The sequence below is a fragment of the Achroia grisella genome, unplaced genomic scaffold (assembly GCF_030625045.1).
Source record: "Achroia grisella isolate CSIRO2021 unplaced genomic scaffold, CSIRO_AGI_Agris_v1 utg779, whole genome shotgun sequence".
Classification (NCBI taxonomy): Eukaryota; Metazoa; Arthropoda; class Insecta; order Lepidoptera; family Pyralidae; genus Achroia; species Achroia grisella.
Window position 1 is genome coordinate 955,206 of NW_026713019.1, and position 15,737 is coordinate 970,942.

At 35.1% G+C, this 15,737-nt stretch overlaps 1 pseudogene; it reads left to right on the top strand.

Annotated features, from left to right (window-relative positions):
* The first annotated feature begins 7,752 nt into the window (after positions 1-7,752).
* LOC131850818 (uncharacterized) lies at positions 7,753-10,806 on the top strand (annotated as a pseudogene).
* The last annotated feature ends 4,931 nt before the right edge of the window (positions 10,807-15,737 follow it).

Below are 15,737 nucleotides of genomic sequence, written 5' to 3' on the forward strand. Positions count from 1 at the left end.
GTAGATATAAACGACTACGAAGCGTTTAGACCTCTACACTTATCTTCCTTTATCTATTTTTAATTCGCGCTTTACACATAAATCACGCTTTACAAAATCGGTTTACAAGATGATTCCCAAAGATCAGTACTTGTCTGTCTATGTGATGGTCATCATGTGTCCATAAAGTCTTCCCGAATAATTGTAGGATTTACCAGTTTCACTACAAATAAATATAAATCTTTATACATATATAAGAATTTACATTACAGAGAAGGATTTGCGCTATCTTTTTCAAAAAAAGCATTTGAAGTCTCAGTCTTACAAGAAGGGTAATACGTAACATGCTTCTAAGAATTACAGCTAGTAAATAATATAAATCCTTTCCGTATGCTCGAGCAATCCTACAGTAGTATTCTTCGTATCCATATCAATTGCAAAATATAAGTTCCGTTTATTCATCCGCTTTCTAGAGCGTACTGAACAAGAAAATAAATAGAAAATCCCTCCAACATATGAATTTCTCGTAAGATGTCGATACAAGTGATGCCGACTAGCATCTTGAATGTCCATATAGAATCCCTTAAGCGACCCTACTTTGAGCAATGCGGCGCGCCTCCCGTCTCGCCGCGCACGTTATTTTATTCCATTACATTGCCTCTGCCCATCTGAGCACCATCACGACCTCTGAAGGGCTAAACGGAGCGTGAACTTTATTATTAATATGTTAGTGTTGATATCAGATTAGGAATGTTCATTTTTATTTGCATATATACAGACTACAGTAGATATTAAACTCTACTAAGGAGAACTTTTATAACCGAAATTGCATTTTTAATATGCGATTTTTACCTTAGTCTGATAGTAGCTCTTTCAAATTTTTTGATCAATATAAGAAATTATCATCATCATCACTTATTTGCTCAGTCCGCTGCTGACCATTGATCTTCCCAATATTACACTATAAATTGTCCAGATTCATCCATCTCTCCTTGCAATATTTTTGAGAATTTCGCTACTCACTCCATATGGTGACCATACTGCGTTTGCCTTTATAGGGTCGGCAGTTAAGAACGCATCCTCTCCATTGGTTATAAGTTGCTGGAGTTACATAATTATCATCATTGTCAACTCAGATTTTCTATATTAATGCAAAATGTCGGTAAAGTTTACAGAATTCATAAAAATAATATTATAATTTGTTTAGAGGAATTTTAATGCGTGTTTACTCTAAATAAATAACTTGAAACATCAAGGCAAGTGAGAACGGTTGGCTTTCATATAAATTCAGGTCTCTGATCTATGTAACCAGCTTTTATACAGTCTAATTTTCCTATATTTGACATTGAGGAGTGTTTATATTTACTTAAACGTGTGTAGCGGAGTTTGGTAAATAATGTTACTGGTTTCTACTCTTAATTACGCTTCTATATTTGATGTACCTACCACTAATACAGTACAAAGATTGGCAGAATTTACACCAATATAATTTGAGTTTACTTATCATTTTTTAAGATGTATCATGTTTTAAAATGCTTTAAGTTATTCTTTATTATATTTGCACACTGCGTTTAGGTGCAGGCCTACTTTATTGTCATATGTATTAGGAATTCCATGTTTTCATTGCATTAGAAGGAGCCGTCGAGTCGTTTATTACCCTTTCCCTAGACAGACACTAGTAACCTAATTGTATTATTAACCATAAATTTATTTGCAGTACGTACTTATCGCCATCTTAATCTTCGCTATGAGATATTATGTACATTCGTCATTAACATTCATGATTCGTTATACATATAGTCATAAAAATATTTCAGTGTATCGAGTCATGACGTACCTACTTGGTTTCTTTAGAACATCGTTAACAGTTGAAATCCAACAGTCGAACGATTTTTGTCCCTTAAAAATATAAGATGAAATTCAAAAGTGATATAAAAACGTATAAATAAGTGCGATTCTCATTGTATTAAATAATATTTTCGAATATATATTCGACTGAATAACTAATATATACAAATATACTCATAATGTTATCTATAAATTTTTTATATTATTTTGTATATTGGTCTTCATAGGTCAATAATAGAAATTTCAAACAGATATTCGGGGAAGGTTCTGACAAACCATCCTGGTGGTACTTTTCCGACACATTCATAATATTTGTAAATTCAGTCATAGATGTATGGGTCACTGCAAAAAATATTATTTTTGCCGAGATGGTATGCGGTTTGAGCAATGCCATGGCATAACTATTCTGGTATCTTCATTGTATTATGAACGTCTTACAGGTTTAGCAAAAATACTAATACTCCATTGTGAATCATTGAATCGGTGTAGTATGTGATGGAATCCTTATCTATTTTTGCAGTAGATTACTTCAATACGTCCTTGAGGGATAGTGTCAGCGGTCTGGCGGCATATCCTAACGGTGTAACATCTGGGGTTATAAAAATCTTTGTTTGTAATATGTACATGTTATACGGCCTATTCTCAAGACATTCTTGTTGGTGTTCTCTATCAATGCTCATTGTTGTTTTCATATAAACAAAAACGTTGACAAGTTTAAATATTTTAGTAACTGTAAACATATAGTATTAAATATTCTCCAAAATTTCCGATTTCAAGTTTGAGTACACTTTTCATTATGATACGGGATCCTATCAATCTACTTTATATGTGGTGTCTATGTGTTCGATTTTTTTTTTTAAACATGAGATGTTTCTAATATTGCATCTAATATAGATCTAATATCGAGTGTAATAATGACGTAAAAAGTCTACTACTTTTCTGTCACATTTCTATAAATATTGATATCAAAACAATATTTTTTGTCTTGCTGAAGTTACCTTATTCAATATTTTCTTTCGTTCATGAGAAACAAAAACATAAACTGTTGTGAAATATTTGTAAACGTCGTATTTAAATTAATTTCATAGACAATTTGCATTCTTTGAAGCCATAGCGAAAAGTAGATGGACTAGTCTTTTTATTGTGATCTCTTCAATGGCCTCTTTCTCCGAACAACGCAGTTGCCGTTTGCCACCGCAAACTATGGTATTTTATGAAAATTACTAGCTGTTACCTGCAACTTCGTTTGCTCTCGTATATTAACGATTACATATGTACGTACTTTTATTAAAATCTATCTTCACTTCAATTTCGTTAAAATCCATTCAGTAACTTTAGTCCTAAAAAGGCAGCAAACAACGTTTACAATATTAATTATCATATTACATAATTATTGTAGACGTTTATAAAATTAGAAATACATTACAATGACTTATAAAGACTATTACAATCTAAGTTACGTAACCTAGTAGGAGCACTCTGGTATTAAATAGTTATTTATTTAACCTGTAACTTTGTAGGTAGGTACTATGCAAATCCTGTAAAAATCACAAGGGATCGCATTAAGGTTTATTGGATTTATCACAGATTGGAAACTGATCACAAAGTCTGACTCTTTATAAAACAAAGGTTTTCCGACTTTGGCTTTGTTGGATAAGTATCACCGAGACCTAAATTAAGCGAATAGTAATTGATCAGTGTTGGATGATAATCATAGACAGAGATAAACAACGCAACTTACGCTATTTACCTACCTTACTTCATGTGAAAATGAAGTACATAAATAAAAAATAATTATAAACATTAAGCTTTCTCCTGCATTTTAAAATTTAGCATTAGAAAAGGTCTTTTATTAATTACTAATGCTGCTATAAATCTATACGAATCGGCATATAACAAGTTTTCGAGTGTTATACGTATATTCTTGGATAAATTATTAATTTTTATTATAGTGGAACTGACTTCGTTGATGATAATCCTGAAACATCGGTTTTGTTCTGCAATACTTCTAATATACGAATTATCTTTCACGAAGTGGCTGAGTTGTTACGAATTTCCTTGTGAAAGAAGTTGACGATTAGACCGTGAAAAGATGGTTAACAGGCAAGCAGGCTGTCCCACGGTAGGGTGAACACGACTGATCAAGGTCGGCAGGGTGAAGGGTGAGCGATCAACCGAAAGGTCTAATGGGTAGGTTATTGAGCTAAGAAAGCATTGATTAAATTCTACGTGTGAAGCGACCCAATTTATTCACAGACCAATCCATTTGAATATTTTCAAACAAATATTTCCAGTTTGACAATGTAGCAGTAAATTGAATTTACTGTAGGTACCTACATACTTAGACCCTTTCATATTTTTATTGTTTTCATCGCCATATACTGCATTGTGGGTAATAAGCTATTTCAAAGTAAGAATGCAATAGATGACCAAATTACAAACTATTTTTTTATTATACAACTTAGAGACTGTGTACAAAGTAGTATGTGTATGACCTACCTCTACCAAACCTATTTCTGCTACTAAGTACATTGTATGGAATTTTGTTCTAGATTGGAGAATGAGATATGACAATAGAATTGCTGTACATACTTTAGAATTTACTAATTCTAATGTATGTACAGCAATTGCATATTCTGTATACTTACATGCAGAGTAAATTACTATAATCTGTAATTTAGTTATCAAGATCTGAAATGCATTTGGGGTATCAATTATCGGAGGCATACTTGTGGCTTCTATATTGATAGTCTACTAGGTTGGTCGTCCACTTGTTTGTCATATTAAATCGTATAAAAATATGTGTATTACAAAATATAAAGCGACCCACGCAATACTCTACTATCGGTGATAAAAAACCAAGTTATTATTTAAAAGTAACAAAATAAAGTAGCACGGAATTCCGTAGGTTGCGGTATCCAGTGGGTCGCCGCGACAACTCTTACGTAAAAAAATATATCAAGTACGAGTAGGAGTGTTAAAATAGCTCTTGCCTTAAGTATTATCCCGTTTTATTTAATTTATTATTGCACTTCAGTCATATATTATTAAAATTGCCCATAGACTGGCGTTCCTGCTTAATTATTTTAACACATTATATAATTTACCGTGATCGTTTCAATTAGCCTTAATTAAAACGAGAATGACGTCGAGTTTGTGGAGCGATGCGACGCCGTCGGTGCGTTTACCTCCACAGTGACGTCAGACATCAGCTCGGCTCGTTGATGGCACCCTGTTAAGCCCATTAGAATCCAAAGCACCGGGCCGTAGATAGATGCCTTTTGTTCCGAATAAAATTTAAGTGTGCTTGAATTCCAACCGCGACCCTCAAAACGTAATATTTAATACGAAACAATTTCTCTGAATAATGACGGTTAAAACTAGAGATGCCAAATATAGTGATTATATCGAATACGGCATATTCGGCTCGGTTCCCGACCGAATTCTCGGCAACACTTATTTTGCGAGAGGCGTATTTGTTTCATTTCTGAGTACGCCGTATCATAACACGAATTTTTTTATTAATTGTTTATTATGTCAAATTATGTTATTAATGATGTGTAATAATATCTTACGAGCAACTGCAGTATCCGTGACAGTAGTAGCATTGCGCATTGTATATCTCAAGACTTTATTTTTGAACATGGCGTCGTCTTCTGGTTTATATACTTGTACCAAAATTGCATAAGTACTGTACACAATTGCAGAAATATGTTTTGTATGCGATTATTTTTCATAATTTGGTATTCAGTATTCGGCCGACTATATTCGAGTATGTAACATTTGGTGGAATATAAAATATTTAAAAAGTTGCCGAATCGGCCGAATATCGAATAGACGCCGAATATTTGTGGCATCTCTAGTTACGTTAACTGTTAAACGACATTAACGAGGTCGCGTTAACTAGAATTAATAATTCCACGCATTGCGCACTATAGATAAGGTTTTGATTGCATAAGGACAACAAACATGGTATAAATACATAGCGTTGCTTGATTCTTTACATGAGTCATTATGCCGTCATACGCATCACATTATCTAATTTGCACCAACTACGCCTGTTTGGTGTCTTGGATGATTGTCTATAACGCACGTGGTTAGATTTAGAAATGATAATATTAATAATTGTATGATAAAAAAATGAATCCCATTTCCCTTGGCAAAGACTTAATTTGAAAACGACTTAAGTGATTTTATTTATTCCCCTTATTTTTATTTTTACTAATACAAGGTTTTTATGGAACTATATTGGAAAGTTTTAGAATGTTTTCGTGTTTAACAGTTCGGGCAGACAGGACGGTTACTAGGTCAGCTACAACATAAGTTACTAAATCTATGGTCGCATTTATTCGATGCATGTCAGTGTCAAAAATTGACTATTTTTTTACAGCCGATAGGTAGAACCTTTATATGTGACAAGTTTATTAATGGCACAACTATGGATTTTTTATCATTCTGGAACTCATTTCTTATATGTACATATCTGTAAAAAAATATTATAATTCTTATTCTTTTCAAATTTATATTTAATAATTGTTATTGCAGTTCCTATATTGTAGTTACCTAAATAAATAAATATTATTACGTTGGTACCTGTAAATCCTACTAAACTTTTACAATATGTGGGTAATATACTATGTACTTTTATTTAGGAGTAATCAAGCGTCATATCATTTTTTATTTCTACTGGCTGTATTTATGACTAATGCTCTGTGAAGTACAACGGCAAAAATAAATAACCAAGTGGCTAATCATTGCCGGAAAATCGTTTGGTCATAGTCCCATTGTTCGCAATTTGTTTTCTTATATTTTGTAGATACGCTTTAAGTTGTAAACGGATCTTATAATAAAAATACGACGACCTATATCGCGCGGTTTCATTCGATTTTAATTTCAAGGAAGTGGCGACCGCTCTGGACACCTTAGTCGCATGGTATCGCATTATCCGCCGACGCTATGGTATTACACATCTTTCGCATTCATTTCGTTAAGTCAGATTTTTTTTTGCTCTACTTATAAGTGATGTTTATTTATATACATTCCTTACCTTCCCCAAGAATAGGCCTGTTAAATGCAAAAAGGTTTTTTCAAATCCCACTGGCTCTTCCAGAGATTAAATGCGTTCAAATGAACAAATCCTTCAGATTTACATATTAGTACTATTGGCTCGACCCTGCTTCGCTCGGGTATTCATAATCTGAATTTTGTGTACATGTATAGCCGACCCTCGCGTATCTTTGTCTGGGTCACATTTTGCTCTTTTTGTAACATTTTTCATTACAGCTCCGCTCCTGTTTGTCATAGCGTGATATTAAGCCCATATAGCTTTCCTCGATTAATGGCCAATCTTACACTAAAAGAGTTTTCAAAATAGGATCAGTAGTAGTAGTACCGGAGATTACCCCGACATCCAAACACAAACTTTACGTCTTTATAATATTTTTTTAGTACATGTAGTAATTTAGATATTAATATAATATTGTATATATAAGCCCAGATCATTCTGGTAATATTAATACCTTGCAAACAGTGAAATAATTTCTTAAATCGTGCAGTGGGTACGGATTTTACTTCCATCAAATCAAAATTAGCTGTCTCGATTTATAATACTAGTATGGCTAGAGAGTCTAATAGGCTCCTTAGGAATGTTTCTCTTTCCCATTGTTGCTACCATGGATAACTAATTCACATTTTGTATATTAAGGTGGCAGTCCTCGCGTCCACAGGAATTACCTTTTACAACCCTGTACGTGCCCCCTGGGTGGTGCCAAACGAGTGACAACGCCGAGTATCAGGCGGCGGTTATGATAACCTGACAGCCCTGTAGGTGCGGTACCAGAAACCGTGAGGATTAAATAACCTCAGAAAGACTGGCACGGAAAGGAACGGGAAACTACCGTCGCTATATATCCCAAGAAAATCACCATGAGTACCAATATAGTCAATAGCATGTCGTCATGTGAACCGACTGACCCTCGGCGCCAGGATGATTCCGGGTTTCCTGGTGTGAAATTAGCGACCGGCTACAAGCGGGTGAGTCCTCAGGCTCCTTGTAGAAAATGGGCATCTGTAGGACCATTACCACCTCAGACGAATAATTTGACTACCAACCAATATCCCCTGAATGTTGGAACCTGGAACATTCGTGGGACCTCCAGACCAGGCAAGATAGAACAGTTAGAGAAAGCAATGGATCAAGTTTTGTGTTATCGGATAACGTTTTGACTACTTTAAGGACTACATGTTTCAGTTTCTGCCATGTTGTATCTGCTGATTCAAATGGATCTATCTCTAATTGACTAAGACGTGTCTCCAATATGTCACGCAAAGGTCGTTCTGCATTTTTTGCAAGTATATTGCTAGTTATGGCTTTTCTCTGTTTCACTGTCTTTAGTCGTATTCTCAAAGCAGCTACAAGTAATTGATGGTCACTACCACAGTCTGCACCAGGACGAGTTTTGGTATTAAACACAGAAGATCGCCACCTTTTGCCGATCAGAACATAATCGATCTGATTGCGGTAACCAGTAGGGGACTGCCAAGTATACAGACGTCGAGGGTGCTGCTGGAACCAGGTGTTCATGATGGTCAGACTATTTTCAATACAAAAATCCAGCAACATTTGTCCGCGTTCATTGCGACTGCCTAACCCAAATTTACCAACAAACCCACGCAGGTCAGTATCTCCCGCTGTGTTGCCAACTTTTGCATTAAAGTCTCCTAGTACTTAAGTGATCTCCTTGTTCGGTATATCTTGATATACTTTTTCTAGTTCGCCATAGAAATTTGCTATATCTTCTTCTGAAGAGCTTGATGTAAGGGCATACACTTGAATAATGTGTACAGATAATGGGCGGGCTGATATTTTTATGGAAATAATTCGATCGCTTATGGTATTGTATCCAATAATTGAATTTTGCAATTTTTTGGAGATCAAAACCCAACTCCACTAAAACTGTTGTTAGAACTGGCCGCATTCACCATCATTAGTCCATTAGGTGTTCTATGATGGCCGCATTCTTTGATGTGAGTTTCACTTAGTCCTAGCACATCTAAATTATACTCTTCCACAAAAGCAGACTGGATGACAGAAGTAACATGGAATGCTATTACAGAGAGGAACAATGCAAAGAAAAGGGGCCTTAACACTCATATAGACTGCCGGAATTACTCACAGCTTCATGCTCGTGTGCAAAGACTTTACAGGAAGGACAGGAATGATTACATCAATTCTCTTTGCAGTGATATTGAGAAACATGCGTACACCACCCAAACTAAAGACATGTTCCACAAGGTCAAAATCCTAACTAAAAATTACAAACCCAAAACCTGGGCTATAGAAGATACTCAGAGAAAAATCTTCACAGATAAGGACCTTGTGCTTCAAAGGTGGAGAGAGTACTGCCAACAACTGTATTCAGCAGCTACTGAAGATGACATTGTAGAGGAGATATTTAATTACTTTGAGAGAGAACCCGATATTCTCCTCCAGGAAGTAGAAGTGGCAGTAAACAAGCTGAAACACAAAGCTAGTGGTGGTGACGGCATCACGGCACAAGCCCTGAAATGTCTTGGGATTGAAGGCACAAAGATATTGCACACCATTTGTCAAAAAGTCTGGCGAACGGGTCAGTGGCCTGAAAATTGGACGGATTCTGTGATCATACCCTTACACAAGAAAGGCTCAACTCTTAAATGTGAGAACTACAGGACCATCTCCCTCATTTCACATGCAGGAAAAGTTCTTCTTCATATATTGAACACCAGACTCGAAAGTTATATAGGAAAACAGATAGCAAAGGAACAGGCGGGTTTTGTGCGAGGTAATGGAACTAGAGAACAAATCCTAAACCTCAGAAAACTGATACAAAAGAGCAGGGAATTCAACGTACCGATAGTAATATGTTTCGTTGAGTACGCACGGGCTTTCGACTGCATAAACTGGCAGAAAATGTTTGAAGTTCTGAGGGAAATGGGAATACCCACACATCTGTCCTTTCTTGTGCAGAATTTATATCTGGACGGCACATCCCGAGTTCGTGGATCATATGGAATCAATGCCCTTCAAAACAGAGCGTGGCGTGAGACAAGGATGTAAACTCTCACCACAACTTTTCAACCTGGTGGGAGAACATATTATGCGCCAAGTCTTGGAAAACTGGCAAGGCGGTATCCGTGTCGGTGGGTATTTGATTAACAACTTGCGTTTTGCCGACGACACTACTCTAATAGGACTAAGCGAGAGTGAGGTCGCCGATCTGCTTCGTAAAGTCGAACATGAAAGTGTGCAATACGGACTTCGTATAAATCTAAGTAAGACCAAGCTGATATTTGTGGACCGAGGCGGACAAATGCAGATCCCTAGAGCTACGTGACTTAGATACAGTACAGGAGTTTGTATACTTGGGGTCATTGATAACAAATGACGGAGACTGCATGAAGGAAATAACACGAAGATCGCAGATGGCTAAAGCAGCGGTAAAACAACTAGAGAAGATATGGAAATACAGAATCATATTTCGAAACACCAAGATTAGGCTAATGCGGACTCTAATCTTCTCCATATTTTTGTATGCTTCTGAGACATGTACCTGGAAATCACACGTAAAATCCAAAATAGATGCTTTCTAGATGTGGTGTTGGCGCAAAATGTTAGGAATATCATGGACGGAGCGCCGCACTTAGCATCTGGAACAACTGGGTATCAGAACCCGTCTCTCTGCTGTGTGCTTCCAGAGTCTGCCAACTTTTTTCGGCCACGTGGCCTGCCGAAAACCAGATAATTTGGAAAAAAATATAATGTTAGGCCACGTGGACGGTAGAAGGGGCAGAGGTAGGGCACCTGCACGTTGGACTGATCCTGTACGAGAAGCAGTCAAACAAAATATACAGTCAGCGGTCCATTTAGCAGAAGATAGAAATGCCTGGAGAGTATTGGTTGGAAGGAGCATTCCTGGTGGTCACGACCCTCAGTCTTGAGGAACCGACAAAGAAGAAGATATTAAGGTGAAGAACTGCTAATAATAGAAACTATTGGAGACATTTAGAGGAGGCCTATGGTTGTTAGATAACAGGCATATGTTTATATTAAAGTAATTGTGCCTAAATAAAGACTATTATTATTATTAGGTGTACTGACTTCACGAGCAAATAAAGATGTATGATTTTGAAAGCTGTGAAGTAAAATTGACAAATTGTTATATATACAAACACGAATATTTCTTATCAATATATTCTGCGCGCAGAGTTAGCATCACTAAAGTACGTTGTAAATAATAATAACAAACCACAAACTTGAAAGGAGCTTGCGACATTTGTTACCAGGGCTGTCACTGTTTCCGGTAAAATGTAGCTATTTGTCGCAACAACAAAATTAATGAATAGTTATATAGAAATATAGTAATGTAATGAATAAGTAATAAAGTAACATATGAGTATTTTTATTATATCCAACTTGCAATCAGTCATACCAGAACTATAAGCTGTAATGTCATGTGTAGGTGTGCTATCCTAGTGTCAAACTGCCTTTATTATGATAATCCTTTGGACTATTCTAGATTATTCCGTGTATGCTTTTTATTTTATATCTATTACTAGACATTGTGCTAATTCTTTGGCATATTTTGTTTTTGTTTTATTGTATGTGGCATCTAATTTCGATATTTTTATATAATCTATTAACTAACGGCCAAATGTGTGTACAATACGTTAACCGTATAAACGTAGATATTTTTTCTATGCTTTTACTAAAATTGATTAATTTATGATAGGCCGCCTTGTTCTAATTTCGCCCAAGTTAATTAATACATAATATTTATATAGGTCAATGTTAGTTTAGGAATAATACATAGGATAGGATACCATATAATTTCAATCACTTTTTTATCAAATTTAACCACCGTTTTACATTCTCCATTTCCTATCATTACAACCACATTTTTATTAAATCATAGTAAAATGATAATAGTAATATACCTTTGGTAAAATATTTTGTAATTGACGATAATACCCTTTGTTTATATTAACAAAGGTTTCGACTTAGCTCTGGTCTCCCGCGAGCCCTCACCGGGTACGGGCCTCGATCATACGCTCTTTACCTGGGCATACTGCTGGGGTGTACCGCCCCTGCGTAGTTCCTTTCACCCAATTATATAATAGGACGAAGCCAGCTGCCGTTATGCAGCCGGCTGAGGGCGATCTATTTAAATAGAAATAACCACCCGGATACTTATTTGTTTTGGCCATTGGCATCCGGATCTTACTAAACCGTTTATTGTTATAGAAAGTATCTCACTTTCTACAACGTGACAACCCTAGTTGCCACTCTTATCGGAAGCGCCTCTCAATTTGAGGAGCCGGTTTGTCGCTCGCAACAAAACCACAAACCTCTATTTAGACAAAATACAACCAACGTCATTCTACGCAAGTTCCTTTTATGTGTATACCTAAGCAATATCGGTATCGCGTGGTGAAGAAATGCTTTCAGAGGCGCGGCACACTAAACAGGCCATTAGCGTTCCCTGAATGCGTCAATACTAATGATTATTATTGATGCTAAAAGGCTGATACAAAGTCGTGTAAGCGCCTGGTGTTTGGCTGTCATCGTCACACTGTAACCTGTCTATGTAAAGTATTTTATTGGAAATTTCGTATATTAAACTACATTTTATACTTCACGAAACAGGCAGATTTTCAGTAACAATCCATAGGAAATAAACCGTATATATTTGAGGAGGACATATATCAGACCGCGTAATTAGATAGCAAATTAACATTACTTTAATTTTTTACAAAATTTAAATTATTATAATTACCAAGCGTACAACTTTGCTAGCATTTTTAAATCTGAAATGGATCATAGAAAATCACAAACCCACCGATTTTAATATCACAATTGTGAGCAACAGCGTTACTTCTTTAAACCCCACGAATTATGAAAGGTGCGAAATTTTGTCACCTAGTAATATTGTCTTTCAGTAGCAAAACAATCCTTTGTTTCGTATTATAAATTTGAAGACATTATAAGGGACCAAGATAAATATGGCTACATTCAACGATATTAAATGTCTTAATGTTTTATTACAATTTCTTCAACTGCCTTCAATTAAGGTCGCATAAAAGCGATGTCGAGTCTGTTACTCGACATCGTTTTTATGCTTCAATAAAAACCATCTCCTATAAAATAGACACACGTGTAAAAATCAATTACAGTCATAATGTAACATTCATCTATCTGTATTAGATTTATTATTATTTCTATCCAGAAAATAAACAAATACATAGTATGTTTATTAAACTGAAATCCTGAACTGAATGTTTAACTTCTATTCGATGGTAGTTCAAGTAAAGTTAAAATTATTCAATAGATTTGAAAAGGGAGGTATTGCTCATATCAATTGTATTTTTTAAGTGAATTATAAACGATATTTGTGTAAATTTTCTAACCAATCGCGTGTGTTTTTTAATCTAAAAGTTTTTTCACCATATATACACAGGCTATATTAATGTAAATAAATAATATACCCCACGAGCGAGTGAAATAACCTATTACACACCGTTTTTATATATGGAACTGGACTTTAATCACTTATTATTATTGTTGTTCAGATGAGAACCCTAATTATCATTTAAATTAGCACTTAGCATATGTCGAGTAAATATGGATGTGGATACACGAACTTTACGTACTCTATGCCAAATTTTTAGGCAACTCGCCCTACATTTACATTATAAAGTTAAGATGCCCTCCATCCTAATAATAGAAAGGTTCAGATGATTGCATATAAATTTCATTTCAACTGACTTTTAAATAATATTATAACATCATTTGAATTTACATAGATTTCACTTTACATATACTAAATTTATCTTCGTGTGGGAAGATCTTTTATTGTAGTTTAACAATTTTTTTATTTTAATTTGATTAATACTAATCCTATATAATTATTATCGGCGATGCTGTAACCTGGTCTACTCTGGCTATATCATATACCTATCATTGCCTATAATGCCTTGTTCAGAAACGAAACACGTGTCGCAATATAGGTGTAAATTAAATAACGGTCGCAATTTGATCACTAATAGAGAAGGTCGTAACGCTTCCAGTAGCGGGGGTTAAATTTCCGCACTGAACATGTGTGGTTTCAAACATGCTAAAGATAGCGGAATTAAACAAAATAATATAAATCCATTAAGTTATCAAATGTGGGAATGGGAATGTAGTGTAAGGATAAAAAGTTACTACAATCCTTTTGTTCATTATTGACCAATTTTATGGAATTGAAATAACCATATAGCCCATAATAAGCTGAATGTGTACCTGATGGCTACCGTCTCATATATAACCGAACAGCACCGCTTAATTAAGTCTCTGTATTCTGTAACTTTACTTCCATATCTCCACCCCTCAATACTGATAATAAAAAAGTAAACTGCTTGTCGGGTTCAAATAGGTGAGACAAACGTCCTCACGCTGACGATTTTGTACTATTTCGGTAAAAAACTTTGTATATCTAATACAGCTATTTTCTAAGGAATTAATCAACGATTTTGAAGAAATGCGATTCAACATTTTGTCGGCTTAGCGAAGCGTGAATAATGTACAAACCTAGAATAATAGATACATTTTTAAGACAATGTCCTTTCATGGGTATATTTGAGCGTAACCTTTTTAAATGAGGTTAGTCCCTTTGAAGGCGCACGTTATCCTGTTCAAACACTCTTGTTTGCTTTCAATGCATGTTCAACTCCGTAGGTTGGACGACATACAAATTACACATGTGGATACTTCGTGCATAGTAGCATGTTTCGAGTGGCAGCTGATAATTGGCAATACTTATTTTTAATCTTCGTTTAGTATACATCACTAGTATATTTAAACGGGTTTTAACACGATTAATTTTATGGTATATATGTAAAGTATTTACCTCTCACGACGTTTCAACTAAGTTCAACTAGCCGTGGTCACGACGTGTAATAACAGCGAATGTCGAAGAGTCGAAGAACGTCGATAGAGATCTTTTTTTACCATAAAATTATTCGTATGAAATCCGGTTTAAATATATTAGTAAATAGCTACCCACCCCGGCTATGTACACGTGTATGTATTATACATACACATATATACCTTCGTATTGAATCATTCTATCTATCGCTAAAAACTGCATTAAAATCCGTTGCTTAGTGTAAAAGATCAAAGCGAAAAGATAGAGGAAGAGACATTTTATGTAATGTAAATATAATTCTTAGTTTGTAACGTTGAACCATGTAAAAACAGTTTGTAATATTTGTAAGCCCTTACAGTAATAAAATCTAATATGAAATGTTACGGCGATCTTAAGAAATAAATTATACATTGGCAGAAGTATCCTAGAATGACCCAGAGGAATTGTGAAGTGTACTACAGGATTGAGTAAGACGTTTTCAGTCACATTTAATATGTTTTTATTAGATAGATTGATTTTTCGATTGAATTGGAAAAGGTCGAACTTGACGCCTTTACTGTTACGAGCTTTTATACATTATTGGCTGTTATCCGCAACTTCTGCTTTGTTTAAGATGAAAGATGGTCATAATACATGTCCTTCGTAGTACAATCTATGTTTACGTCTTTAAATAACATTCGTTTTGTCGTTTATATTCACTTATAATAAACAGCAAAAGATCGGACACTTTCGTGTTTTTTATTATAAACGTTATATCTGTATGGACTATGTTAGTTTAGTATGAGATGAGCGTATACTATTTGATATTTACGAAATAGTTATTTTAAAGAATTCGTTATGAATTAAGGAGTGTAACATCACAGGAAGAGTAGTTTATTAGTGTCTCATTTAGTTTTCTTATAACTCTGCATTTGTTTGTTATACAGCCACTGTCACTGTTACATTTTCTTTGCCATGGTTTTAAAC